Here is a 27,575-nt window from a genome sequence, read left to right as displayed (position 1 = left end):
ATCCCTGTCCTGCCCCATGGCCCCCCCAGAGCCTCCAATCTACCCCCCAGCCCCCCCAATCTGCCCCCCCCCCCCTCCCCGAACCCTCCGTCCCCCCCTCACCTGGGCACTGGCGGTGGCGAGGGTGGGTTCAGGACGTGGGGCCCAGCCCCAGGGGGGGTCTCCAGGCCCAAAGGGGCCCCCGCAGCGTCGGGGGGGTGGGGGGCGGGGGGGGGCATGTGATGTCACATCACATCATCGCCTCCCACCCCAGGGGCAAAGCCCTCCCTCCGCAGAGCCCCAGCACGGCCGTGACATCACCACGGAGGGCAACACTCACAAGGGAGAAGTGGCGGAGGAGCGTGACGCCACTGCCGGCCATGATGTCATGATATACTTTAAAAAAAAAAAAAAAACACCACAGGAAATGACCCCTACTAGGTCCTGCCCCTCCTCGTCACTGCCTCTACCTGGCTTGTCCTTGAGGTATGGTGGGACGGGGTGGTTTGGGCAGGACCTACAGGAATGTTTAGAAATGGAGAATATGGAGGGTTTTGGTAGGACCTACAGGAATATGCAAAGTTTGGCTATGGGGGGGTGGGTAGGACCTACATGAATGTGTAGAGATGGGGAGTATAGGGGAGTTTTGGTAGGACCTACAGGAATGTGTGGGGTTGGGGCACACAGAGGGGTTTGGGTAGGACCTACAGAAATGCAGGTGGCACCAGTGCAGTGAAGGTAGAACCCAGCTCTTGGGGTCACCACCCCTGAGAGCCCTGTGCAGCCCAGGGACACGGAGGCTGCTGCAGGCACAGAGAGCAGGAGATGGGCTGGGGCTGCGTGTGAGGGGCGGTCGCTGCAGGGAGTTGCAGAGGTTTGGGGTTTTTTCTTGGGGTGTGGGAACAGTTTCCGTGTGTTACAGACACCCAGTGCCCCCTGCTTAGAGTGACAAACATTCTCCTTCCCATCAGCTCTTCAGTGATGCATTGAACCAGCAGCTGCTCACCAACAGAATTCAGATTTCCTGGGCCAGGTCGCGGGAGAACTGGAGGTAAGAAAGGCTCCACTTCCTGCGCTGCTCCAGAGTCATTCGCAGCTCTGCTCTTTTTTCCCTCGGGGAAAGCAGAGCCTGGGGCAGAGGGTAAAACTCTGCAGGCGTGGGAAGCTTGGCCTTGTGCTGGTGACCCACGGGGTTTGTGTGCTGCTGGTGTCTGGGGTGGAAGGGCTGAGGTGGGGACCCTCTGAAGAGCCCACGCTGCCCCAGACCCAATCTGACAGACCCACAGCAGAGTGCAGCTGTTGCTTTCGTACTTCTCGGCAGCTCTTTGTCCTGATCCTTCCCAGAGCTTTGACCTGCAGGAGGAGGGTGACAGTCTGTGGGGGGAAGAGGAGCTGCCCTGAAGAGAAGCCCCTGTCTGCCTCAGCCCTGCACCCTGGGACTGTTCTTCCCTCTGCTCTGGATCTCTGGGGCTACTCAGAGCTGCCCTTGGCAGAGTGAATCTTCTCAGGCCCCGAGAGCTCTGGGGATGTCGTTACTGCAGGTTTCTTCAAGGCAAAGCTGGCCAGGAGAGAGAAGCCCTGTTTGGGCCTGCAGGGCAGGGTCCTGCCAAGATGCTTTAATGGTACCTACTGGAGAGAACAATCACTAAATAACTTTTTGTATAAAGCTTTGAGCTCGCGTGCTGCTGTCCTTCTGTCAGCAGGCAGCCCAGTTACTGTCCAGTGCCAGCCCAGCTGCCAGCCCTCGCCATCGCCTTCACAGCCAGCGCTGCCTCTGCCCATCGTGATCTCTGCTGCAGAGTTTCTGTGGGTTTCCTTCCCCGTTCTGTCAGGGAGCAGCCAGGGCACTGCTGAGCACGGGGGATTTCCCCTTTCAGTGCCCCTAGAGCTGAATCTGGGGGACTCACCCCAGGAGGTTTCTCCTGTCATGCAGTTTCTGTCATGAGTTACTGTCAGCCATTTACCTTACTTGGCTGTAAGCTTCCCTCAATGTGCAGGGTATGCCCTCACCTACTAGTTAATTCTTGAAGCCTTTTGGCTGTTCCATATGTTTCTTCTTATCTCTGAGGAGAAAATAGCCTCACTCCTCAACCCGTCAAATGGACCCATTGCTCAACTATCAAGATGTGTCCCGATCCCAAAGTGTCAGATGGGTGATTTGTCCCCAGCAAAGATGTCATCTTTCCTGCCGGCTTTTACTGCTGCACCATTAACATGCTTCAGAAGTGAGTCAGCTGATAAAGATGGTGGTGTGAGTATGATCTCTTTCTTGATCCTTCTGCAGAGATGTGTCCGAGCTGAAGACAGAGCAGAGGAGGCTTTTGGGCTCTGTACTTGTAAACTGCTCCCGCCTGCACTCTGGCGTGCAGCTCTGGGAGCCCGTCAGCCTGGGCAGACCTGTCCTAAAGGGTCAGGCACAGCAGCAAGCGGGACAGGAAACAAGCCAGAAGACTTGGGAAGTGATGCCCTTACAAGTCAAGGGGGACCTGGAGAAGAAGGAGCTTCAGGACAGGTAAATGTGTTTTAAACTTTGCTGTTACCAGCATTACCTTTTGTGGCTGCCTCTTGGATTCACAGGCGGGCTGTGTTCACGTTTCAAACCCACCCATTCTGCACAGCCTTGTTTCTGTCCCTAGCCAAGCTATGGCCTTCAACAGCACAGGTAGAAAAACACGTCTGACCCACAGAAGCTTTTGTAAGACAAGACTGGAAAAGAGATCACAGTGTATTACAGTGTTTTTGCCGTTACCTGATTGTTGGTGAGAAGTTGAGACCAGCATAAAGAGAGCTGTGTCTCTTGTACAGCCCTTGGTACCCCCAGGGCTGTGCAGAGGAGTTGGGAGGGATTTGCCCAGGGCCATCCTAAGCCCCTCTGCACTGACAGTTCCTTACCAGACTGAGTGCAGAAGTCCTTTGGGGCAGGAAGGGCCATTTTGCAACATCAGGCATATTAACCTGTAGAGATGAACACTGCCTTGGCTGTATTTTCTGGGCTGACCTTTCTCTGCTGTGCTTCTGGGAGCTGCTTAGCTCTTCAGCGGGTGCTGGTGTGCGATGCTTTTGGAATGGCACGTGGACCTTCTCTTCTCAGGGGGATGGAGCTCTCAGCCTTGCTCGTACAGTCTCAGAAGCAGAACGAGGAGAAGGAGAAGACCGTGAAAACACTTAACGACACTGTGGAGATTCTAGTATGTCTTACCTTTATTTGGGAGATGGCCCAATGGTTGCTCTCCAGCTTTAGCACAAAGGGGTGTGGTTTCCTCAAGAGAAAGAGCGGTGAGGACGCTGACTGTGTGGGAGCATCAGGCACGTGTGAGTCAGCCCAGGGGCAGGCAGTGGTGGGGGAGCTGCAGACAGTTCCAAGGGTTGCACCAGTGCTATTCTGCCTGTGACTAAATCTCTAGGGATCAAAGTTCCTTGGAATTGACAGCTTCATAGCAGCCTGTGAAAACCAGCTGTTGGTCTTTCTCTTCTTAGTTTTAGCAAAGAAGGAATTCAATAGATGTGGGAAGGGATACACTGGAATCACTAGGGCTGAGGCTTATCAGCACGACGATGCTGCTGAGGTTGGGAATGCTGCAGAGGGGAGCAGCTCTTCCCTGCCCACCCTTTGCTTATTCTATTCTCAGGAAGCAAGTCTGCTAGAGAAAGAATATGAAGCTTCATTGACTAAAAGTGTCAAAGAAGAGAATCTTTCCCTCCAAAAGCTGATAAAAGATATAACAGAGGTGAGTACAGAGTTGGGACCACATGCCTGTAATTTGATTTAAAAGTACTTGAGGAAGGCAAACGACTGGCCCAGGGAATAGATATATATGTTTTATACTGTCTGTGTTAACTGCTACTGGCTGTTTAATTATTATACCACTTTTCTGACATCAAACCTGCTCTAACTTCTGAGTTGGCTGTCCTGTGACACTTGAGCTAAGTCACTAGAAGTTTCCGTACCTTTGCCTTTCCCGTAAGGTCTCTATTTGACTGTGCTTTGAGTTGGCTACTTGACATTTGTGTTCTAGTGTTGCCTGGAGGCTTCTCCCACCTCCTTGAGCAATGACTCTGTTGTTCTTTAGATTTTTATAAAAGGTCACTGACTGAATCAATGCACTTGCCAACTCTGCTCCTTCACTCTGCATTCACTGACCATTATTATCTCCCCAGAATTGCAACTGATCTAACTGTTTAGGGCTAACTTTAGCTTAGTCCTAAACCTCACTCTAGGGAGGGGGGTTTAATCATCAGATGTTTTACACAGCTTCTCACAAAGTCAGTTCTTTCCCCTTATGCAGTCATTTTTATCCTCTTGTGCTACTGCTCAGAATAAACATTAGCTTTTTCATTGCTGTTTTCCAGTATTCATCAGCTTCCTTCTTCCCTGGGTAGCATTAATATTTCCTTTCATTGCTATTTCCAGTGTTGACCTGGTGCTCCTCATCTCCGTGACTCTAAGAAGCTGAAGGAGACTAAAATCATTCATGAGAGCTTCAAGAAACTGAGCGTTCAGGCAGCCTCCAGCCACTTCACACTTGTTTCTTCTTGTTTGTAGTAGCTGTATTCAGAAACCCCTGGAGCACTTGTGACCGCAGGGACAAAACTTCTTTGTTGACTGAAGAAATGAGAGAATTGAATTTTTAATGACTCTAGGGTGAAGTGGGAGAAAAAAAAGGAGAAATAGACAAAGAAAATCAAGCAGAATGAGCAGAGAGTAACAGCTTGATGTGGGCTTTCAGGTGGTGTTAGATGAATGTGCCAGTGTGGTCGCTGACAGCTCCCAGCAGGCAGAGTCTAGCAACGTCCTCTCTTGTCTGAGCTCCGTTGGTGCAGAGCGTGCCTTTGTGTTGGTTCAGGAAGCACTGGCAAGGAGGAGAGGAGCAGCACAGGTGAGAATTTCTCCTTGCCTTCACCACTGGCCGCAGGCTCAGCTGCTGATGCCTTGCTTATCTTGAAACCTTTCCGTTCACTTAGCCAGTTTCTTTCTAGCCATCCCACTCTTGGTACTATATCGCCTCACCAGTCTCACCAGCTCTGTGTTCTGCTGCTTTTCTCTCTTTGATCTCCACCCCCTCATCACAACTTTTGCCTTCAGGCAAGCTGTCTCGCTGCTTGCTTCTCTCACAGCTATCAGGAGCCATCTTCCCTGCTCCTTATTGCTTGTTTGTGCTTTTCCCTGCCCATTCCTTGCAGGCCCCAAAAGAAGAGCTCTCTGCCAGGCAGGACTCTATCAGTTTCCTGCTGCACCAGCACAGGCAGTAGGAGGAGAAGTGCTGGAAGCTGCAGCAAAGCCTCGAGCAACTGGAGCAGGAATGCCAGACGGCCAGCAGCCACCAGCAGCACCTGCAGTCTCTGGTAGAAGCACTCAGAAGGTGAGTGTTCCCTCCTCCTCCTGCGGTCTGGAGGCAATCTGCTTCCAGTTCTGGCAGTTCAGAGCTGTTACGGGCAAAGAACTCGTCTGCCCTCGCCGTGTATGCCCCTGTTTGGCACTTCAGCATCCTCCTGTCACTGCTTTTCCTGCTCTACTGTGAATCCTAAGGCTGTCTTGGAGACTCAGAGCGACGTTGGAATACAAGACACCTCCCTCTCGATGCGCTGCTTCTCTGAATTCTGTTCTTTGGGGGCCCTTTCCTAGCCACGGCTTCTCAGTGAATGAAGGCAAAAGCCTGCCTGCCTTCCTCTGTCCCTCTCCAGTGACCTTGTGAGGGGAAGGGCAAGTTCTTCCTTACCGTGCTGCCCACAGCGCCAGCCTGGAGTGACTGGAATGGCATCCATGACTCTTCAGGCCTGTTCATTCTTCTTACTGAGCCTTGTCTCTGCAGTGACCGTGCAAACCTCGAGAAAACCAGGGCAGAGCTACAGCAACAGCTTGAAGAGCAAGAAGCCTTGCGTCTGCATCAGAGTAACACTGAGCTGCAGCTGAGGGAAGATGCAGCCCAGGGGGAGAGGGTGGAGCAGCAGCAGAGGGTGGAGAGAGCGCGTCGTGACCAGGAGCTCCTGTGAGCATTAAAGCTTCCTCTGGGCAGGGGTGGGTGCTGCCGGACGGTGGGAGGCCCCCCTAAAAGAATGGATTTTGCCTGCTCAGCATGTGTAGCACAGACTGGTGAAGGGAGCCCGTGGGCAGGGCTGGCTCCCTGCTGACACACAGCAGAGGTGCCTCCTTGTACTGTCTTTATGGCCCTTGAAAAAAATCATTCCAAAGCTGACCGGAGTAGTTGATGACAGGCCTAAGGTGAAACAAGAGAGGTTCAGGCTGGATTTAAGGAGAACAAAAAATGGAACCATGAAGGCAATCCTGCAGCAGAACAGGTTGCTCGAAAGGTTGTGCAGATTCCATCCCTGGGAATTTGGAAGCCCCAAGTGGATCGAGCCTTGAGCAACCTGGACTGATCCCATAACTGACCCCAGGTGCTTTGAGGTGAAGATTGGGCTAGAGGCCTCCTGGGGTCCCTGCCAGCCTGAATCATCCTGTCATCTTATGGTTATTGGATTGGAAATTCATACAGATCTCCCCAAATAGATTGCAGGCTCTTTCATTGTTTTGTTGCCGCAGGCAAAAATAATGGAGAGAATGTTAATCTGGACTTTAAAAGTCTGTCTTATGCAAAGAAGAACTTTGGAAAGTCTGGTATCTAATGTATCAAAAAGGAGAGAGAGAGCTAACAGGCAGGAAGCTGTTGAGAGCACCTGAACTTTTTGGAAACCTGTGATTTCTGGAAGCTTGTTTTACTTTCTCAATGATGAATGTTTCACCTGGGTCAGTGACAAAGACTGATGCAGCGCTAGGCAGGAAATTACAGCATTCTTTGGGGGTAAATAGAAAGCTGTTGCAAATCGTTCAAACTGCCATATCTCAGAAATAGTATGTAATCTTGGTTTTGGAAATGAGACTGTTTTTACATTAAAGACTTGTTTGTCTTTCCCCTTCTCGTAGGCTGAAGGACTTAGCTGCACTTGAAGAAGAACATTCTTTATTAGAGAGTGAGCTGGTAGTTGCGAGAGAGACACTGGAGGAATCGCACCTTCAGAGGGATCTGCTGAGGCAAGAGAAGCATGAGCTTACCATGGCCCTGGAGAAGGTATGGTCACCTTATTCCTAGCAGAACTTGTGGGAGAGGGAGTTGTGATAGCAAGACCAGCACAGGTGCCGTTTCTGTCAGCAGAAGACAGTGACAGTGTTGTTCTCCTTCTTGGAAAAGGGAGATCAGACCACACAGGCTCCTTGGTGCAGTCAGTCCCCACGTGGTTATTGGGAGCGCTGGGCTGGGGGTGTGTCAGAGACACCAAAGGGGATCTGGAGTCGCTGCTTAAAGTCAGGGATTTTCTTGTCTTTGCTTTCATGTTGTTCTTTTGTCTCTTCAGGCAGAGCAGTCAGTGGCAGAGTTGAGAGGGGCTCAGAATAAGCCGGGTGCTGAAGGAGCTGATCTACACGTTGCAGCAGTGCAGATGAGCAGTGTCAGTGAAGCTCTTGCACTGGATAAAGTGCGACTGAACAAACTTGTGTCGCAGGTGAGCAGTTGCCAAAGATCTTGCCAAGTGTTCGTCTGCAGCTGCTGCTGCTTTTCAGACTTCTTGCCTTCAGACGTATGACTGCCTGAATATGGAAATGTTCCTTTTTCTGTCGAAGCCAAACCTTCTCCATGGTAAATCTCACTGTATTTCATTTCCTCTGTGCTTCTGTGACTGCAGCTGGAGCAAGAGAATGAAGTTCTGTCGGGTAAAGTGGCTGAGCTGGAGAGAGTAAGGATCTCTGACCAGGAGAAGCTGAGCTTGTGTGAAAGAACAAATGAAGAGCTCGGTGCAGAGAAAGCCCACTTGGAGCAGCTGCTGAAGAAAGTGGAGGAGCAACGGGAGGGGCTGCAGGTAGAGCTGAGGATACTGGCAGAGGAGAAGGCAGAAACCAAGAGCAGCTCAGTCAGGTGAGACCAAACACCTGGTGCTTTCCGGGTGGGCTTTTGGCTGCTCGGCTCGGTGAAGCTCAGTCTGTTGGATTCTGGGGTGGTTTTGTCAAGGAGACACTTGGTAGTGCTGGAGGTCAGAAGCTTTGTTTACTGCCTTTTGGAAATGTGTTGGTGGCTGGCAGAGCTGTTCTGCAATTCTCTCAGTTGTTCTCTGCTGCTACAGATGACTTCAATCCACCTGCCTGTGGTGGCCTCTTTTTTGGCTTTTGATAAGCTGCAGAGAGATGATTTGTCTTGCCCATGAATCTGAGTGAGGCTGCTGCTCTCCCATGTGGCAAAAGAAGCAAACAGCGTAGCTCTTCACCCTTTTTCTGAGTCAAAAAAACCTGGGGTTGCATGTTTCTACTTATGCTTTTTCTTGCGAATCTGCAACTTTCAAAACTCCATTTGTTGGAGCCTGGAGAGTGGAACAAAGCTGCAGGTCAGTGTCTGCTGTCTTGTACTGCTAAGAACGGGAATGAGATCCTGAAGTTGTTGAAATTGTATTTTAAGACATACATGCAACTTTGTGGCTGGAAATATGCCTGGGGAAAAAGGACCTGGGGGTGCTGGTCAGCAGCTGGCAGGTTATGAGCTGGCAGTGTGCCCAGGTGGCCAAGAAGGCCAATGGCATCCTGGCTTGTGTCAGAACTAGTGTGGCCAGCAGGACTAGGGCAGGGATTGTCCCCCTGTGCTCAGCACTGGTGAGGCCGCACCTTGAATACTGTGTTCACTTTGGGCCCCTCACTCCAAAAAGGCCATTGAATGACTCGAGCGTGTCCAGAGAAGGGCAACGGAGCTGGTGCAGGGTCTGGAGCACAGGTCTGATGGGGAGCGGCTGAGGGAACTGGGGGGGTTTAGTCTGGAGAAGAGGAGGCTGAGGGGAGACCTCATCGCCCTCTACAACTACCTGAGAGGTTGTAGCAAGGTGGGTGTCGGTCTCTTTTCACAAGTAACAAGCAATAGGATGAGAGAAAAAGGACTCAAGTTGCATCAGGGGAGGTTTAGGTTGGATATTAGGAAAAATTTCTTCATGGAAAGGGTTGTCAGGCCTTGGAACAGGCTGCCCGGGGAAGTGGTTGAGTCACCATCCCTGGAGGTATTTAAAAGCCATGTGGATGTGGCGCTTAGGGACATGGCTTAGTGGAGGGCTTGGCAGTGTTGGGTTAACAGTTGGACTTGATGATCTTAGAGGTCTTTTCCAACCTAAATGGTTCTGATTCTGTGAGCTGTTAGAGCCTCTTCAGGCTCTGAGGAAGATGAGAAAGAGGTGATCACACAAGACTCTTCACTCTGGACTAACTGATTTTGATACCCTGGAAAAAGAGCTTGAGAGAATCATGTCACTGAAGGAGACCAGGGAGTTTGTCATCATTTAAATGTCAGTTTCATAATGTACAATCTTGGATATTATGGGATAACTTTGAGAGAATTGTTTGTTTTTGATGGTCTGTTCTCTGTTAGATAGTCAGTCTTGGAGTCCATGGTATGTTTGGCAAATACCCAGCAGAGGTGTTATATTGAAGAAAAAAGCTAAAAAATCATGGTTAATCTTCAAGTTTGAATACCAGCAAGGTATATTAGACAACTTCTTTGTGTGAAACAAGCAAATAGTGTTGTTGACATGAACTACTGTAGGAATAGAGTCTACCATCTCTTTGGCCGCATCAGCCAGACTTTGATAACTCACCCCAAGGGCTGTTTCCCTGCCCAGCATCACCTCATTGCAGCCAATGCACTTGGATCTTTTTCTTTTTTTCCAGAAGGAGAAACCACGTGTATTTTCACTTTCTTCAGCGAGCAAAGTTGCTTTTGCTCAAACTTTTCTGAAAATTTCCAGCACTGGGATAGATTCTGATAGAATTCCAGTTTGCAAGGTGGCAGTTCTGGAATATGCCATATTTTTGCGTGCAAACACGTAGTCTGGCGTATTTATGTTTGCTGTGAAGGGGCTGTGTGGTCGCAGGCAGCCCAGCGTGGCCTTACTCATCACTTCCAAGTTAACAGTCCCAGTGCCTTTTGGCAGCCCAGGGTATTAGCGTGGTATGGAGCAGATGCTCTTAAACTTCCAGCCCGCAGTACAGGAGCTCTTTCTCCTCCAGCTGAGGCAGAAGTGGCACTGGCTGGCTCTGCACAGAACTCCAGAGAAAGGGCTCTAACTGTCTTTTGTCCTGCTGTCAGGTTTACCGTCAGCAAGAGTCAGCTCGCAGCGGTCTGAGCAGCTGTGCCAGGAGTCCTCTCGCCAGGGGCATGCACTGGCCACGGTGTCCAAAGAGAAGGAGTTCCTGGAGCATGAGGAGGCTGCCCTAGAGGTGCGCCTGGCAGCCCTGCAGTGGGACAGACAAGGCCTGTCAGAGCAGCTGGCAGAGGCCAGGTAAGGGCGGGGAGGAAACCCTAGGCAGGACATTATATAATGGCTGTAATTATAAAGGTGGTAATCATTCCACGAGGATTTACTGCATCCTGTGTGCTTTTCAAATGTTTTCACCTTCCACGGGCAGAAAATGAAAGAATCTTGAGTAAAATGAAAAAAAGTATACTATGATTTTAACGTTGTTTTCCTGACAGCTCAAACTAGCAAACATCTCCTGGGCCTCGAGCTCAGGTTTATGTCCCCCTGCACATTCCTGTGTGAAGTCCAAAGCAAGGCAGCTTGGCTCTGAATTGAGCAATAATTAAACCCTGCAGGCGTTTACTGAAACTGAAGTTTCTCTCTGGTTTTGGTTTCTTGTTCTATGCATTTGAACATAGATCTGTCCTTATCAAGTAGTTTGGCTGTCGATGGCTGTTCCATGCAGACGTTGTGAGTAGGACACTGCCATCTAGGGTGGAGCCAGAGGCTGGTGCTGCAGATCTCGAGGGCCTTCTGGTTGGAAGGTAACTCTTGTTACTGTGGTGCAGGACCCAGGGCTGGTTACTCCAGCAGCTGGGAAACCTCTTTTGAATCCTCACGTCTCTGAGGATTCTTGCCCATCACTGATGTCTGCGCCCTGTACTCCTTACCACCTGCTGTTTAGAGACAGATGTCGTGGAGAAGTTACACAGAGAAGGAGCAAGATTCTGTCCTTCTGCCTTTCTAAGGTCATATGTGACAAGTTCTGCTCAGAAAAAAAAAATTGAATTGTTTGTCCTCCTTGTAGGTGTTTTTTAGAAGACTCCTGAACTTGCAGAGCTGTACAAATGATGTTTTAGACATTGTTTTTCATGTTTCTTGACTTTTACACTTTATTACTCCAGAGTATGTCGTTAGGATGGCTGATAAACACCCATTTTGACTCAGTGTTTCTTGAGAGCTGCTGCTTCTTCTGAGCTCCAGCTTCTCTTATTTGATCCAGCTGAGTTATGTTTGGTCAGTTATTGGGCTCTTACTAAACTATTAAATGTTCAGCTCCTTTTTAAAAATTTTTTTGAAAAGGGATACATTATTTTTTGAGAACATAAACTAGTTCTGAAGAACCTTTGACAATAGATAAAAATTCAGCAACTGTTCTTGCCAGATGTTGTTCTCAAGAGCCTTTTGTTGTCACAGTTTTGGACTCTTATCTTTTCTGTTCTGTTTTAGAGACTGACTTGTATTTATTCTAAAATGGAGCATATTTGCTTTGGACTGCCAGAGATTGGCACAATCAGAAATATGTGCTTGTTCTCCTTGAAGATACACCCTCCATTGTCCATCCAAGCAGTGAAATTCTACTGCTGTGGTTTTTATGGCACCCCCGTCCTAGTGAGGCAGTGCTGTGTGTTGTGGGAACCTGGCACACAGGGCGCTGTGTTAGATCAGGGAGGTCACTTCAGCTCCTGGTTCCAGAACCCTCGTGTCATACGCAGCAGTTGGTTGAAGTCTGTGGCTGTAAGAATTTGGCTCTGCAGTACTACAGCTTCCATTTTAAAGAGCAACAAGTCACTTGGGCTGCTCCCTACTTAGATAGCAACACTTAAAGAAAAGCAGCAAGTTTTTCTCTTGAACTTTCAACAGTTGAAACTGAAGGCTGCCCGTCTCTCCTTTCAGTGGTCCTTGTTCAGATAAAATCTAGTTCAGATTTCTTACGAGTGCTGCTCCAAGCGAGAGATCCTACTGTATCATCTGATGTATTTCTTGAGTCCCTTTTAAATACAAGGAGTCTGGAAAGTTACTTACCTATAGCTACACTGTGAACAGCATTCAAAAAGTCATCCAGGGAAATACTCTTGTTCTGTCCCCCTGCAGAGCAGCTTGGAAGCGCTGATGAGCTGAGGGCTGTGAGCAGAGCCCGGGCTTTTGCTTGTTGGCCCAGACTCTGGGCACAGCTACTTGTGTGTCAGCCAACAGCAATTCCAGATTTGGCCGTTGAGATCAAATTCAGCTGGGCTTTCTGTGTTATGCTGGGTCATAAGCAAAGCCTGGGCATCCCCCGGAGGGGCCGGCATTGCTATTTTAAATGGCAGAAATATGCTTTCTGTATACAAGTTTCCTTGCAACCCATCTTCTGTACTCAGGGGTAGGGATCTTGAATGACTTCTTACTGGAATAACTCTTAGTGGGTGTCAGGAGCAACAAACTCATTTCTCTCTGTACTCACAACTCACAGGTCAGTGAAGGAGACGCTGGAATCCAGCCTGTTTGAAGCTCAGCAGCACTTCTCTCAGCTGGAGATCACCAGGAGTCAGCTGGAAATCCAACTTCACACAGTCACGCAGGCCAAGGAGGTGATACAAGGTGAGAGCCTCCTGTCTGTGGTGATCCCCCTGCTAGGGAAGGTGGTATAAAAATAGCTCTGTGTCCGCAGTGCTTGTGAGGAGTGAAGGAGATGGAGGCAGATCTCTCCTGCACTGGAGTTCAGATGGTGTAAGGTCAGTGAAGTCAGAACCATTGTGTAGACTCTGAATCTTGCCATTTGTCCTGTTTGCAGGGGAAGTGAAGTGCCTTCAGTGTGAGCTGGAAGCAGAGCGATCTCTAATGAGGCAGGAATGGGAAAACATGGCACAACAGCTCTTGCAGACGGAACAGCAGTGTAACAATACCCTCAAACTGCGGCAAGCTGATCATGAAGTGGAAATAAACCAGCTCCTGCAAGACCTGGTAGGAAACAATATGCTTCTGAATTCTTCAAGCAAGCTTTGTGGGCTGGCTTTAGAAGAGTAATAGCCTGAGTGTGTGAAATGGGAGAAACCATCTGTCATAGGTCACACCTTGCTGACCCCTAGCCCATAACCCTAACCCCAAACCCCTAACCCCCGACCCTCAACCCCTAATCCCTGACCCCTCACCCCTACACCTAACCCCTTCCCCTAACCCCTCACCCCAACCCCTAACCCTTACGCCTAATGCTAACGCCTAACCCTAACCCCTGATCCCTAACCCCTCCCCCTCCTCCCTACCCCCTACCCCCCAACCCTCAACCCTAACCCCTAACCCCTAATCCTAATTGCTACCCCTAACCCCAACCCCTAGCCCCTAACCCCTTAGCCCTAACCCTATCCCCTATTCTCCCTAACCCTAAACCTTGTACTTGAAGGCATGTGAAGACCCCCAGGACTCTGCCAGGACAGTAAAAGCAGCCACAGATTCAGTGTGGGCCTAAGGCGAGTTTAGCTGGAGGTTGGGTGCTCCCCACCCAAAGCCTGGCAGGAAAGGGGTAGGATCTTACAGACTCCTGTCTGCCATGAAGTAGACTCCTCACATTGCTGCCAACTGCAGTCACGGGAACTTTCTTCCTTTCTTTCTGTCCTGTCACCGTCATCAGAGGTGTTATCTCTGGGCTTGACGCATGTGGAACAGGCCCCTTGTTCCTGGTACTTCCGTTCGTGGCCTGTCTTGTGACTGGGGCATCAGGGTACCGGTCTCTTTCTCACCCTGCAGTTCATCTACATCTTTTCACTGATGGAAAGGGATGTGAGCTTTGAAAATAGACTCTAAGAATAGAGAGAAATCCTGAGGAGACAGGTGCTAGGAAACAGGCAGCCATGGAGAGAGGAAGGTAACATCTCCTTTTCATAATGGTTGGACTCAATGTTCTTAAAGGTCTTTCCAACCTAAATGATTCTATGATTCGTCCACCTGCTGACCCACCTTTTAAGTTCCTTGACAGGACGTGATTTATGGAGAGCACAAAGCCATTGTTGTGCACTGTTGAGGTGGGGGGTTGTGAGAGGGATGAAGCTTCACATTTGTTTTGAGGAGCGTGGCTGGGACTTCACCTCGAAGTCTTTCCCTCCACTCCTCAGGCAAGCGAGCGGGAAGGGCATCATTCAGAGCTGCAGAAGATACTGGAGCAATGGGAAAAAGAGAGGGCAGAGACAGAAGGGGAGCACGAGAAGAAGCTGTTTGATATGAAGCAGAAAATTGCTACCACGCGAGCTCAACAAGAGGAGGAACGAACCAGAGTCGAAAATGCCAAGCAAGAGGTACAGACTGTGAAAGGAGAATTTGTGTAGCTTTTTTGCAAGGCTAGAGCCGTGGGAGATGTCTGGATGTCGGGCTGTGTGGAGCATGCCCTACATGTTTTCTACATTGAATTTGGTGAGGTGAAAGGCAAGCAAGGTTCTCTTTGGGACTAGGAGTGAGACCTGTCAGAGGAAGCCAGGCAGAAGCATCACCTTTCAGTTGAGATTTTTGTGCTGCTATTGGTTTTTTAAGACTTACCTCAGAGTATCTTCACAGTTCTCTTAACAGTCCTCCTTTGATCTGTACTGATACATGCTTATAACCTTAACTCCATTAAAGACCAAACGGAATTTGTAGGACTGAATCCCCATGAGGATGGGGTTTTTGTCTGGGGGGGACAGGGGGGTATGGCAGGATTGTTGACAAAAGAAAAACAATTTTCAAGACTCCTCTGAAATATTTCTGAGCAGTAAAACAGGGGTGTCTTCTGGGCTGTTTTAAGTCACTTGCTGGTAAGCTCTTTTGTGCCCAGATCTCCTGTGCAACGCTGTGACACAGTGAGATCCTCCTTGTGTCCCACCCAAAGTCCTCTTCACGGAGTCTGCCTGGGGACAGCAGTACCCCCAACTGTGTCTACAAGTATTGAAATGCCAGGGCAGTGCTCAGAGATGTCAGTGTGTCCCTGTCATGTCAGTACTTTACCAAAGTCTAATGAGTACCTTAAAAATTAAGTAATTTTCACCAAACCCCACTTGGAATACATGAGTTTTCTGAAGGAGCTGCTTGCTTCAGCCCTCTGGCAGCCCTGCATTTTCTCTGCTGCTAACTAGGTGTAAAAGTTGCTATTGAAAGACAAACAGGACACAGCAGAAGATGAGGGACACCCTCACCAGCAAGGCGAGACATTTGAGAAGTGCCACACATTTTCCTGTTAGATGTTTGTAGGAGGTTCAATCACAGGGGGACTGTGGCTGGACCATGTTCCTACTGCCAGTCTCACCTAGGAAGCTGTGTCTGCAGGTGGGCAGAGAAGGGCCTGGGAGAGCAGCAACACAGCGCTTTGAGAACGTGTCAGCCCGTCGGTGTTGGAGCCTTGCCACACAAATTCTGTGTGGGAAGTTTAAACCTGTCTTCTCCTTGTTTCTGTGCAGGTCCTGCAAGAAAAGGAGCATGAGAAGAGTGCTTTATTAGAGACACTACTTCAGCCTCAGGGAGAGCTAAGAGAAGCCAACCAGCAGCTGGAGCAGCTCAGGCAGGAGGTGAAAGAGCAGCACGAGGATGGGCAGGTAAGTCTGACTAGTAGGGTGGGTTGAAGGAACAGGCCGTTGGCAACTGGACGTAAGCTGAGAGAGGCTGAGAGACCCAGGTAACAGAGTGAAGGGCAGTTACAAGGAAATAAAACCTAAGTGCTGTGACTGAGGAGGCAGGGACTGGTGCAGGCACTGAAAGCCCAGAGCCTGATGAGCTCCAGAGATCAGCAACAGGAAGGAAGTGTTACAGTGGAAGCAGAGCTGGGTAGAAAAGCAGAAGTGGCTGAATGAATGTGATTTTGAGACAGAAAGAAGAGAAAGCTGAACCTGATGGCAGGTCCCAGCAGCTTGCTCTCCATTTGTGTTTGCAGAACATCACAGAAAAACTGCAAGCAGAGCTGCAGGAAACTCAGAGTAAGATCAAGGCAGTGGAGAAGAAGCACAAGGAAGAAATCAAAATAATGAAAGAAGAAATTAATGTCCTCCTTCAGCAGAGGGATGTTCTACAAAACCAGGTGAGTGAAACAGCAATAGCTACTCCAGTCATCAACCAGGTGGTCTCTCCCCATGGCAGAGCAGCAGGGGAAGGGCTGAGTCCCTCTGGCTGCCATCACACTGTGGTCTCCATCTCAGCTGGGCTGAAGGAGACTGACCAGTCAGCTGCTGCCCTGGACAGATGGGCTGCTCTTTGTGCCTGTTTGCCAGCACTCATCAGAATGGATTTCTGCTGGCCTGTTACTGCCAGCCTTGTTTTTTAAGGTGCTTTTTCAGATGAACATGGTGACCCACTTAGATTTTTAAACAAGCCAGCTGTATCCATTGTGGATCTGGTATTTTCATGAAAGGGTGAAATTTAAAGTTGTTCTTTCCCTTTCCTCACAGTATATGATATGGCTGATATAGCTGACAGTGGCAAGCTGTAGTCTTTGACTGCTTTGTTGTGTTTTACTTGAGGTGGAAGAGTTGACATCTCAACTAGCAGCCTCCAAAGAGTCCCAGCAAGTGATTGGCCACAAAGCTCAGCAAGATCCGAGTGAGGCACAGGAACTGTCAAGGCAGAAGGTGCTGGAGGTTGTGCACATCCAGAAGATCCTGGAGGAGAAGAGGAGTCAATGGGAGAAGGTAGAACATCAGAACAAGGAGCTGCAAGTGTGTTTGCAGTCTTTGGAGGGGGAAAGGAGTTGATGAGGAGAAGTGGAGCGTCACAACACAGAATTTCAGGCTTCGTTGAAGCTCCTAGAGAATGAAAAAGCCAGGTAAATGAAAGTCTGTGAAACTCTCTGTTCTGCTTAATGGATTCCCTCTTTCAGATCTTCACATATCCAAGTGGCTCTGGCAGCATTTCATAAAAAGCAGAGTTCTGAACTATCCATGCAGATATGTTTCATTCTCTTGATGTGGTGTTTCATTTTCTTTTAATCCTTCAGTTACAGTGTTTCTGAAGACAGTCGCTTTTGGAGTAGTCCTTTCCTTAAAATGAGGTGGTGTTTTGTTAGGTCGGCATGTTAATGCTGTGAAATGAAACTTTCAGGGGTTTCAAACCTGAAACACACCAAAGGAGGCAGAACGAGCTGCAGTGTAATGAGCTAGATACATCCATCAGCTCTGTCTTGGGTCTAGTAAATTTTAAACATTTGGGATCTGTGTCAGTCTTCCATCCTGATACCTTTGGTTAAAACCATGATTTTGAACTAAGCCAGATTCCCCTCTGAGGCACCCAAGAAATAAGCATGTTTCTTATTGCCATCTGTTTCCTCATTCCTCAAAAAATCCCAGCCGGTGTCTGGAAGGGCTTGAGCAGGGTCCCTGCCAGCCTCACCAGTTACAGGTGTTACTGACTGTCCAAGGAATGCAAGAAAGAAGAGGAAGGGTAGGTAGGGTACTTCACCTGGTAAAGTCTTGCCAGCCTTCAACACACACCTTCATTGAAGAAGAGAAAAGGCCGTGCCCTCTTGCTTCCCCCACGAGGGATCTGGCATGTTATATAAGGATCTGAGTATTTCTTCCAAACCTCCATTACTGCTTCTGGTATCAGCCTTCATTTCTCTAGCTGAAAGTAATATGGGTGCTGCAAGTCTTGTGAAACTGCCCAAAGATCACCTGGCTGTCAGTTGCTGCTGTTCCTACCAGGACAAGTTAGGGGAAGAAAATGTCTCTTCATTATTGACAAAACCTCTCCCTTGGAGTCTCATTAGTCAAAAGAAAAATCTTCCTCTGCCCTAATGTCTTCATTTCAAGACTTTGTTGTGTTTCTATTCGCATTCCCATCTCAAAAAAAATAGGGTATTTAGCCAATAATTCACCTTTCTTCTGTGGAAAAAAGCGTAGTGGGCACGTGCTTGGGTGTGGTTGCCAACCTGGCTGAGGACTGAACAAGCAGCCTAGTTGTTCAGACAAACCTCAGCAGACAAATCATTTTTCCCCTGTGGTGGTGGAAGTCCTAAGAGTTTATTAAATGTTATATACCATGTAGTAATGAGTTGCTCTGACTTTCAGGCTGACTCTGTCTCTGGAAGAGAAGGAACTGAGCCTCAAAACCCTGGAAGAAAACAACCTTGCCCAGCACAACAAAGTGTCTCAGCTTCTTTCTGCTCTTCACCAGGCCGGGCAGCCCCATTCAGACCACAGAAGAGAAATACAAGAGCTCAACAACCAGGTGACCTGTGCACTAGCATCCTCTTCTCCAGGGACATAGAATACCACCTTCAGCTTGTAGGCCTCAACTTGTTTTCCCTCCCAACAACATGCACTCCTTCTGTGGTCTGCCCAGAGACTGCACACTGAGGCTGGACCTGCTGTGTTCTGCCTGGGTTTTCTCCAGTTCTCTCATGGTTCATGGCATTGAAGACTCCTTTGGAGCTTCTCAGTATCTCTGTTCCAGATATTGTCCCCAGATGGTGTTTCTGCCTCTGCCAGGCCCTGAGCACTCTGGTGAGACAGCATTGGTTATGGCAGTCTGTGGGAGCACTCCCGGCTCGGCTGTTCAGCTGGCATCGGGGAGGTGCCCCATGAAGGATGCCGACTGTCTCCCCTTTACTTCTAATCCCAAGCATCCCTGGCAGCCCCACTCTCCATGCAGGAATGCTTCATCTGCCACCTCACCCTGCCAGCCAGCCCCTCGCACCCTCACACACACAGGAACCTTCATTTCTGAGGTTGGAAAGCACGAAAACCTGACAGTTTGACTGTTCCTTTGGGGACGGGGAAACTTCCTTCAGGCCCCTTAGCCTCCAGGTACCTGTTTGTAGCTTGTTTTGCTCAGTTTGAATCCTTGCCCTCGTGCGTTCTGTTTCCAGCGTGGTTTTTGGCTTGAAGTAATTCCTCCTTGGCCCCTTCCTCTATCCCGCTCTGTTCCTCAGCAGCAGCGCTGTCCCTGAGCGCTGTGCGTCTGTGTTACAGGTGCAGTTGCTGCAGGAGGCAGCGCTGCAGGAGGAGGCTGGCCTGGCAGCTCGGGAGGAGCAGCTGCTGCGGGATCTGGAGGAGTCCCAAGCAGGCGAACGACGCTCGAGGAACTCTCTGCGCATGCTGGAGGCTGAGGTGTCTGAACTGTGTTTGAGGCTCTGCAGCACAGAGAGCAGAGCACAGGCATTGGCCACGGGGTGTCAGCAGCCAACAGTGCCCACATCGAAGCCCGATCCCAGCTGGACAAACTGCACTTGGTTCTCCAGCGCACGGTCTGTGACAGCAGAGACTTAGTCCCTTGGAGTTCAGGCAAGTGTGGGGCTGGGTTCACAGGTCTGTAGGCGGGTATAGGGGAGCAGGTGCAGGGGGGGTGGTTCTTTGTAATCCTGATGTGACAGACCTGTCCTGTCAGTTTAGGCTGATTCAAGCCTTGGGAAGTCTTGGAAGCCTGACATCCCTGCAGAGACAAGTCCGTGTTTGTATGTGGAGAAATGACCAGCATCAGAATGAAATAGGGCCCAAGTCCCAGGGCACGTGCGTCCTTCCTTGAGGCAGTGCTGACATTAGTGGTCATCAAAATAACGTTAGCCCGGGACACACGTCTTGCTGTAACACGAGCTCTAGGACGACATCAAAGGCACTGCCACCTCCTCCTGTGCATAAAGAGGCCTTGTTTGTTGGAGACCCTTTCGGTTAAAGCTTGCAACAGAATGGCTTCTCTCTTCAGAGCAGGGTCATGCCTGAGGCCCAGCTGTTTCCCAGGCCAGGGACCTCCCTGCGGAGCTCACAGTGGACAGAGTGGCCGCAGCCCTACGAGACCTGCGTCAGCACCTGGAGCAGACTCAGCAAGATCTGGTAACTTGTGTCTAGTGCACCCAGAAATCCCGTCCTTCTGCTGCACTGAACTGACAAGCAGAGTGCCAAAGCCAGAATGGATGTAAATTCTTGTGGGCCAGGTTGGCTTGCTGCCACGGGGGAAAGGAGAATCCCCATCCCATGTACCATTACTGCCCAGCTGCCCCCTCCCACCTTGGCTGTTTCTGCCTGTGTGTTTGTACCTCTTTGTCTCCCGCCAGCAGTGGCTCTGTGAGGTGATGCTTCTCTTCTTACCTCTTCCAGAAGGATGCAAGGAAGAAGATACAGGACTCGGAGCTGGAGCTGAGCAAGAGGCAAGCTGAGAAGGAGTATTTCAGTGCCTGCCATCAAGAGCTGCAGAAACAGTTGGCTTAAAGCCAGGAAGGTACAACTTCCCTTTTCCAACCCACTGACCCCATCCTGTCTCACCAGTGGGGGTCTCTGATACCACGCAGAGGAAAAATGCAGTGCCCAGAGATGGGAAGAGGAGAAAAACAACAAGCCTGAGACTTATCGATAGAACTACCAGGGAAAGATTTTTGTAGAGAAAGATCCAGTGTCTGGCAGTGCATCTGGCTGTGTGACTGGTGATAATGTGCAGAGGTGGTGCCTTTCAGGTCCCATGTCACTGCTAAGTAGGTGTAGCGTGATGCCTCACAGTGTCCTTCTCTGTATGGTCTTTGAAAGCACCAACCTCAAAAAGCCTTGTCTTTATCGACTTCCTTTTCCTCTTACATGGCAGATTCACAGAGCATGAGTTCAGTGTTAAGTTCCTGTGGTATTGCATCCTTTCTTCTGCTGCTTTTCCTCGTTCTCTAGTACCTCGTGCTTCTGCATCCTTCTTACCTGTTTTCTTGCCGACACTGATTTGGTGTCTGAGCTCACAGCCATAGAAAACACAATTTTTTACTTCCGTAGCCTTTGGTAACATGTTCATGTTGTGTTTATCTAGAAACTGGTTTTCACATGTAGCTAGTTGCCTTTTCCTCTAATCTCCAGGCCATCCCAGAGCCTCCAGGGCTATTGGCCTCTCTCTATTATAGCTGGACAGACATTCCTTCTCCTTTCTCTGTCATTGCTTTCCCAGTCCCCACATCAGAATTGGGTTTTTATCTCATTGTCGTGTTTTCCTTGTCCCAGACTGCAGGAACAGGGAGGTGTGGGCATTGCTCGTTGCCTCCCCCACAGGCTGTCGCCTGCTCATGTAGAGCCTTTACCTGTTCAATATTTCTTCATGTTCCCTCTCTGAGATGGAACTGCTGATCATTTTTCAGAGAGTTTTCCAGGCCTTAGATCACTGCTTTTTTCTGGAACATTCATAGTTTTTACTACATATGTTACATATGATAAAGCTTATATGCTTGAAATTCTGCCATTGGATGGATCCTGCTTGTCCCACTAGTCAGTTCTTTCCATCCTTAGTTCCTGTCTATTAGTTTAGTGTATTAGTTTTAGTCCTGTCTATCTGTAGTCATCCTTGATTCAGGTCTCGGTACTGGTGTGATGTTCAATTGTTTTTTCCTTGCCGTTGTCCTAGTACCACTGAATATTTCCTTTCTTCCTTTTCCTGCCAGTGCACAACATATTCCCCTAGCTTCGTTCTTTTGAACAAATACCAAAGCACATCTTCAAGCACAACATTGACAGATCTGGTTTTTTCTGTAAAGTCTCTTAAGTCTTCCTGGTCAATGAACTGTGTCAGTCAGTCTTCACTTTTGCTTCTTCTTCCTTTTCCTTTAGGACACTGGATCTGACTCTCACCTCCTGTCTCTGCCCGTGTTTCACTGATGTCAGTGCTACCTGCTTCTCACACTGTGGGTGATGTGCTGCCATGCCCTTAGCCCTGCCCTTTCAACTCACAGAAGAGCAAGCACATTTTCGTATTCTTCTGAACCTTGCCACTCTCATTCTTCTTTTATTCTCTGCCTGGAAGTTTCCTTTATTTATGTGTGCTTTGAAAGTCCTTGTGGGCTTAGGGCCTGGAAAACACAGACAGGCAGGTAAGAAAATGATGTTTTCTCTGTAGGATGCAAATCAGTTTGGTTTTGCTTTGCTTGTCATCTTCTCCTTCATCTTTCCTGCTGCAGAGACACAGATGGCAGAACACAGGAAGAACTCTTTACAAAGTGCCTTGCAGGAGGAGGCTGCTGCTCTAAAGAAGGAGACTGTGACTCTACATCAAAAGGTGGCGTCTTTGGAAAGGAAACTCAAGACCACTGAGAAGCACAGAAAGGATGTCCTGGTGAGGCTGGCAGATGCCATGAAGAGCCATTTCTTACATATTTTTTGGCCTTCTGTTAATAATTTTAAGGAGCAACTTTTTCCAGTGGAGATCTGATTTTAGGTGGTCTTGTACAAGTGCAGTCCAGATCTGAGAAGGCAGAGAATATGCAAATGCCAACCAAGCTTCCCTCATATTCCCCTTCCATTCATCATTCCTGTTTCCCAGACTTGCTTTCCTGCCAGGCCAGGTAAGCTGAATTAGCAGGGTCATCACCTTGGGTAAGAGAAGGCAGTCCAGAAAGGAGAGATCATTGACATGACCAATATCACAGACTTTGTGGAGAGACCACAGACCACCATAAGAGCAGAAGAATATTGTGTAAATCAGTGGCTGTTTTTTAGTTTAACTTTTCCAGTTACATCCCTCTGAATAAGTAGGGAAAGATGCTGTAGTCATATAAAATTCAGTTAAGATTCAGGGTGTTTATTTTCCTCTATTTTGACGATTTCTCCCCTTGAAGCTTAAGTCAAAGTAATTTTCAAACTTGTCTCTATTTACATTGCATGGTTCGGGCTATTATTTGTGTCCAAATCCGTATTTAGATTTCTAAATATCTGGATCAGAAAAAAGGGGTGAGAATACAAAAGTTTGCTAATAATAGAAAGCTGTTCAACATTACCACTGAGAGCAGACAGTGGGAAAAAAATAGAGACATTTGAGAAACAAAAGTGCTGAGCCAGATAAATATGTCTGCCTGCAAGGGGACAGCCAGTCCTGATTTGAAACACAGAATGACAGTCTGTGCTCTGACCATCACTCCTTCGAGAGGGCACAGTGCGGTTCTGGAGGATGGTACCATGAAAACACTACACAGTAGAGGTCCAAAAAAACCCCCAACCCCAAAATGGGAAATCAAATGTCAGGGTTGTTCTCTCTTCCCTTCCTCCCTAATAGAGAGAACATCATCGTGCCACTGCCTAGATCATGTTTAGTCTGGACTTTAAATCCTGGCTGCAGTTCTGCTGGCTCCTCCCCAGAAGAACATCCCAGAAGTTCAGAGAAGGGCAAAAAGGCAGATAGGCCAGTGGGACTCTGAGGGAAGAAATAGCCATCCTGCAGAGAATGGTTTCAGAGAGGGACACGGGCCGGTTTCATCATCTCTGAAGGATTCTAAAGGTGTTTCCCATAAAGATATGGGAATATATATTCCTACAAATACATGACCTGCTTGGCCAGAGAAGCCATGCTTGCAGTCAGCAGGTTTGCCTGTCTGTATAGCTCCGGCCGGAGACCATTCACCTGCTGGAATGTTTTCTGTCAAGCCCAGAACTACTGAAGGAACTATGGAGCTTGCTGTTAAAATTACCTCAGGTGCAAAAGCTGGGGATGGGTAATTGGTTCTCTCTTACCTGGGCAGGCCTAGCCAACATGTTGTGGTTAGGATTTGGCATGGAAAGGAAAGGGCACAATTGAGCGAGAGTAATGTACTAAACTGTGGTGGTTTGACCTTGGCTAAATGCCAGGTACCCACCAAGTTGCTCTATCACTTCCCCCCCTTCCCCTTTTTTTCTCAACAGGGCAAAGAGGGGAAAGAAAATAAGATAGAAAAAAACCCCAACCCTTGTGGGTAAAACAAAAACAGTTTTAATATAAGCAAAATGAAGCAAAGGTCCATGCGCGGAAGCAAAAAAAAAAAGAAAACAGATTTATTCTCTACTTCCCATGAACAGGCGATGTCGGGCCTTCTCAGGAAGCAGGGCTCCAATACTCATAGTGTTTGCCTCGGAGGACCAAGGGTGACCCCCCCACCCCCCACCCCCCTTCCTCCTTTTTCCCAGCTTTATACTGAGCAGACGTCTCATGGTCTGGAATATCCCTTTGGTCAGTTGGGGTCAGCTGTCCTGGTTGTGTCCCCTCCCAAGATCTTGCCCACCCTGTCCCACTGTGGGGGGGGAAATGTCAGAAAGAGCCTTGGTGCTGTGTAAGCACCACTCAGCAGTAGCCACAGCACCAGTGTGCTATCAACACCCTGCCAGCTCCCAACATAAAACACAGCACCATGAGGGCTGCTACAGGGGAAAACCAACTCCGGCTCAGCCACACCCAGTACATAAACTTAGTAGAATCGTATCACAATGGCTGAACAGCAGCTGCACTGATGGTGCTTAGAGGATGCTTTCGGAGACTTAGACTTCTGAGGTACAGCTTTTCCAGTGTATTGAAAGGAATTGAATTGGTCTCATTGCCTGATCTGGTTAACAGCTTCCTTGTGCATTCAGGACGTCCTTGTGCTGTGGTTCAAAAAGCAAGAAGGCAAATTTGTGTGGATTTCTCCAAGGTGATCTGGAGGAGGGCCCCTAGGGAGAGAGTGTGTTGTCTTGGCCTGTGGACAGGAGGAGAAGGGACTTAGCACTGTCCGTGCCTTGGGCCAGTCACTCTCCCAGACTTGTTGATTCTGGCCCTTCCAACCCTGATGTGGCAGCAGCTCACGTAATCCCCTCTCTGTACCCAGCAGGCTGCTGCAGAAGGGGAGCAGCTCTCATGGCTCTCGGAGAAGAGACTCCTGTCGCAGCGGCTGGAACGTCTGCAGCAAGCGGTTGCAAGGCTGGAACTTGAGAAGAAGGAGCTGAAGCAACTCATTGCTGAGCTCAGGAGGACTCTTGAGCAGGTAAAACTGGCTTTCACTGCCTCTGCAAAGCCTCACGGTCCTCTGGAACACAACACAATTCCACAGACAGCACTTTGGATTCCTCTGCTTGTTTCCTTCCCTCTCCCACTTTCCTCTGTGGACACACACTTTGGTATTTTCTCTCTCTTCTCCCACCCCATTGCCTTCACAAATGCACATTCACTCCAGTACCACCCTTCTTGCCCCAGTGTCCCCATACGCACACATGTGTCACTCTCGTGTCAGGAACTGTTTCCTCTTGCTCTTTCTCTTCCATAGTCTACTTCGAGTGCTTTTTGCCCGTGCAGTTACAGCCTCTGAGCAGAAATCTCCTTGCCGTGATGCCCAGAGGTCCTTTCGCCCCTTGTTTGGTGGCAGCTTTCTGTGACCCTTTCTCCTGTCCGACGTGCAGGTGGAACGTGAACGGAGGAGACTGAAGAGATGTTGTCGGTCGCTGCCAGATGCACGAGGATTTTCCCTTTCTGACCAGCACTAGATCCCTGCTTCTAGAGAGGTGAGAGCAGAGTCTTACTTGGTGGGAGGAGGGTCTGGCCATACGGAGGAACGATGGCAAATCCCAGTGGCAGCAGCCCCCCAGTATAGATCCAATAGAAGTTGAGTACAGACCATGGCCCTGACCAGACTGGGGACTAAAAAGAAATCCTCCTGCGAAGAAAACGCAAGGAGTCTTGGGCTCGCCGCAGTCACTGATGAGCTGAGTTGCAGAACCAGGTGAGGAGTAGGAAAGCTCTCATCAAAAGCTGCTGTGCCCGTACTGATGGGCACAACTTTGCACAACTCTACAGCCCGAGTTCTGTCTGGCTGTCAGGAGGTGAGTGCAGCAGTGCTGGGAGGGCCCTGTCAGACACATCTGTTGGCCATGGCGAAAGGACATCATTCACCTGGGTCTAGTCTCTGACTTGCCTAAAGGTCAGGCGTGGTGGGAAAGAGATTGGAAGAAATTCCCTTTGCAGGGCTGGCTGGCTGGGTTTCACATCTAGTCTGCTCTCGATGCTTAGCAGATTAGGGTCCCCCTCTTTATCTGGTTTGGCTTTATGTTGACAGACCTTGGTACTGTAATTCAAATGTAGCAGGTTCCATAAGCCACAGAACTCCTTTAGGAATTGCTTCTGTTGTTTGAGTTCACATGCCAAGAGAATATTTTCATATTCCCAGCCTGAGGTTGGGGGTGGCATTCCCATGGGGAACACGGCCCTTGGCAAAGCACGTGTCACTTTGAGAACAGAGGAAAGCCTCTGACCTGAGCTGTTTCCCCCAAAACAGCAAAGCCCCGAGCGCTGCTCCCAGTGCTGGCGTCTCCCACTCTCCAGAGCAGGCAGAGGGCAACATGCCAGAGCTGCTGTGGCTGCACCGCAGGGCAAACCTACTGGGGGGTGGGAGCAGCGGGGTCTGTCCCACCAAAAGCCCAGCAGGCACCACCCCGTGTTGCCAGGAGATGGTAGAGTTTGAGGATTGTCAAGGCCTTGGCAGTCCTCATCGAGTTACGCTCTGCTCATTTGTGAAACGCTCTAAAGTTAGGAAAAATGAGGGTTTGCTCCCTTTCCGTGTGCTAGCTGTCAGGTTTTTAAGCCAGACCCTGCAGAGCAGTTCTTCACTGCCTGGTGTAACCAGTAGAAACTTGAATTGTTGCTCATCTGAGCTCGGCTCAGGGGACTCTGGGAACCCGCTGCTCCCTGCGGCACAAGGACACAGCGTCGGTCAGGGCTGGAGGTAGAAGGTGCAGCCGGAGCCGTGGAGCTGCGGCTGGGCCTGGCGCTGGGGGCTTGTCTGAGCTCGGCCTTTTGCCTCTTCCAGGCGTCCCTCCTGCAGGCACAGCCGGCACGAGACCCAACAGCCGAGCAGGACTCTGTTGGGTGCTGTGCGAAGAGCAGCCGGGAGCTGTCGGACCTTCCCCCAGAGCTGTCTTGCTCCGTAGCAGCTGGGCTCAGGGACCCCGAAGCTGCTGTGCTGGGAGCAGAGACTGGGAACCCGGGTCCCCTCCCTGAGCCGCCGTGTCCTGCAGAGGGACAGCTGCAGCATCTCGGGGTTCCTTTCTTGTCTGCCCAGAAATGTGCCATGTTTTGCTGTGGGGAATGGGGGTGCATTAGTTCTGTTGGATTTGGAAGCATCTCCTAGTGACAGAGACTTTAAAAATTATTTTTATAAAAGAAATTTTGCAGGACTGCACTTTTTCACCATTTTTTGTCCCCATCCCTGGGTGTGTTTAAGGGCCGTTTGGATGAGCTGTGGGGGGATGTGGGGTAGGGGAGAACTTTGTAGAGTCAGGCTGAGGGTTGGACTCGATGACCCCGAGGGTCTTTTCCAACCTGAAGGATTCTGTGATTCAGTAGGAAAAAGCAGGCGGTAGGTAAATATGTGGTTTAGGGAGAAGGTGACCCCAGTTTTCGCTGGCCCAAGGAAGCTGTTCCGAGCTCCTCTCGAGCTCTATCCGCAGCCGCTGGCGGGGCAGAGAGGGCAGTGGGGGCGTTACCCCAGCGAAGGGGGGAGCACAGGGCGGGGATGGGGGGGCAGGAGGGGGGGTTTTTCCTCCCTTCCAGCCTCAGCACCAAGTGCCGGTTCGCTTCCCGAGGCGGCTGATCTGCTGTCAGTGAGCGGCTGTGAGAGCAGCCTGAGGGCAGCCGGGGGGTCTCAAGAGGGCACCGGGAACCCAGCCCCGACCGGCCAAAGTGGGAGGCGATGGCGGGGGGATGTCAGCCCGTGCGGAACCGCAGGGTCGGGGGGGCTCGGAGGGGTCCTGCCGGGGCCGGGGGTGGGGAGGCCCGTCCCGCCCCGGGAAGGGAGCCCCAGCCCGGCCCGCCAGAGCCCTTGGCCGGCTCCAGGGTGGGGGGGTGGTGCCCGAAGTTCCAGAGATGGACTCTCCAGGTGGATCCCACCTCGCCTAAGA

General features: G+C 49.8%; 1 pseudogene; it reads left to right on the top strand.

Annotated features, from left to right (window-relative positions):
* Positions 1 to 406: 406 nt before the first annotated feature.
* Positions 407 to 26,852, top strand: LOC141925542 (uncharacterized; annotated as a pseudogene).
* The last annotated feature ends 723 nt before the right edge of the window (positions 26,853 to 27,575 follow it).

The sequence above is a fragment of the Strix aluco genome, chromosome 6 (assembly GCF_031877795.1).
Source record: "Strix aluco isolate bStrAlu1 chromosome 6, bStrAlu1.hap1, whole genome shotgun sequence".
Classification (NCBI taxonomy): Eukaryota; Metazoa; Chordata; class Aves; order Strigiformes; family Strigidae; genus Strix; species Strix aluco.
This window is presented reverse-complemented; position numbering and strand designations above follow the sequence as displayed.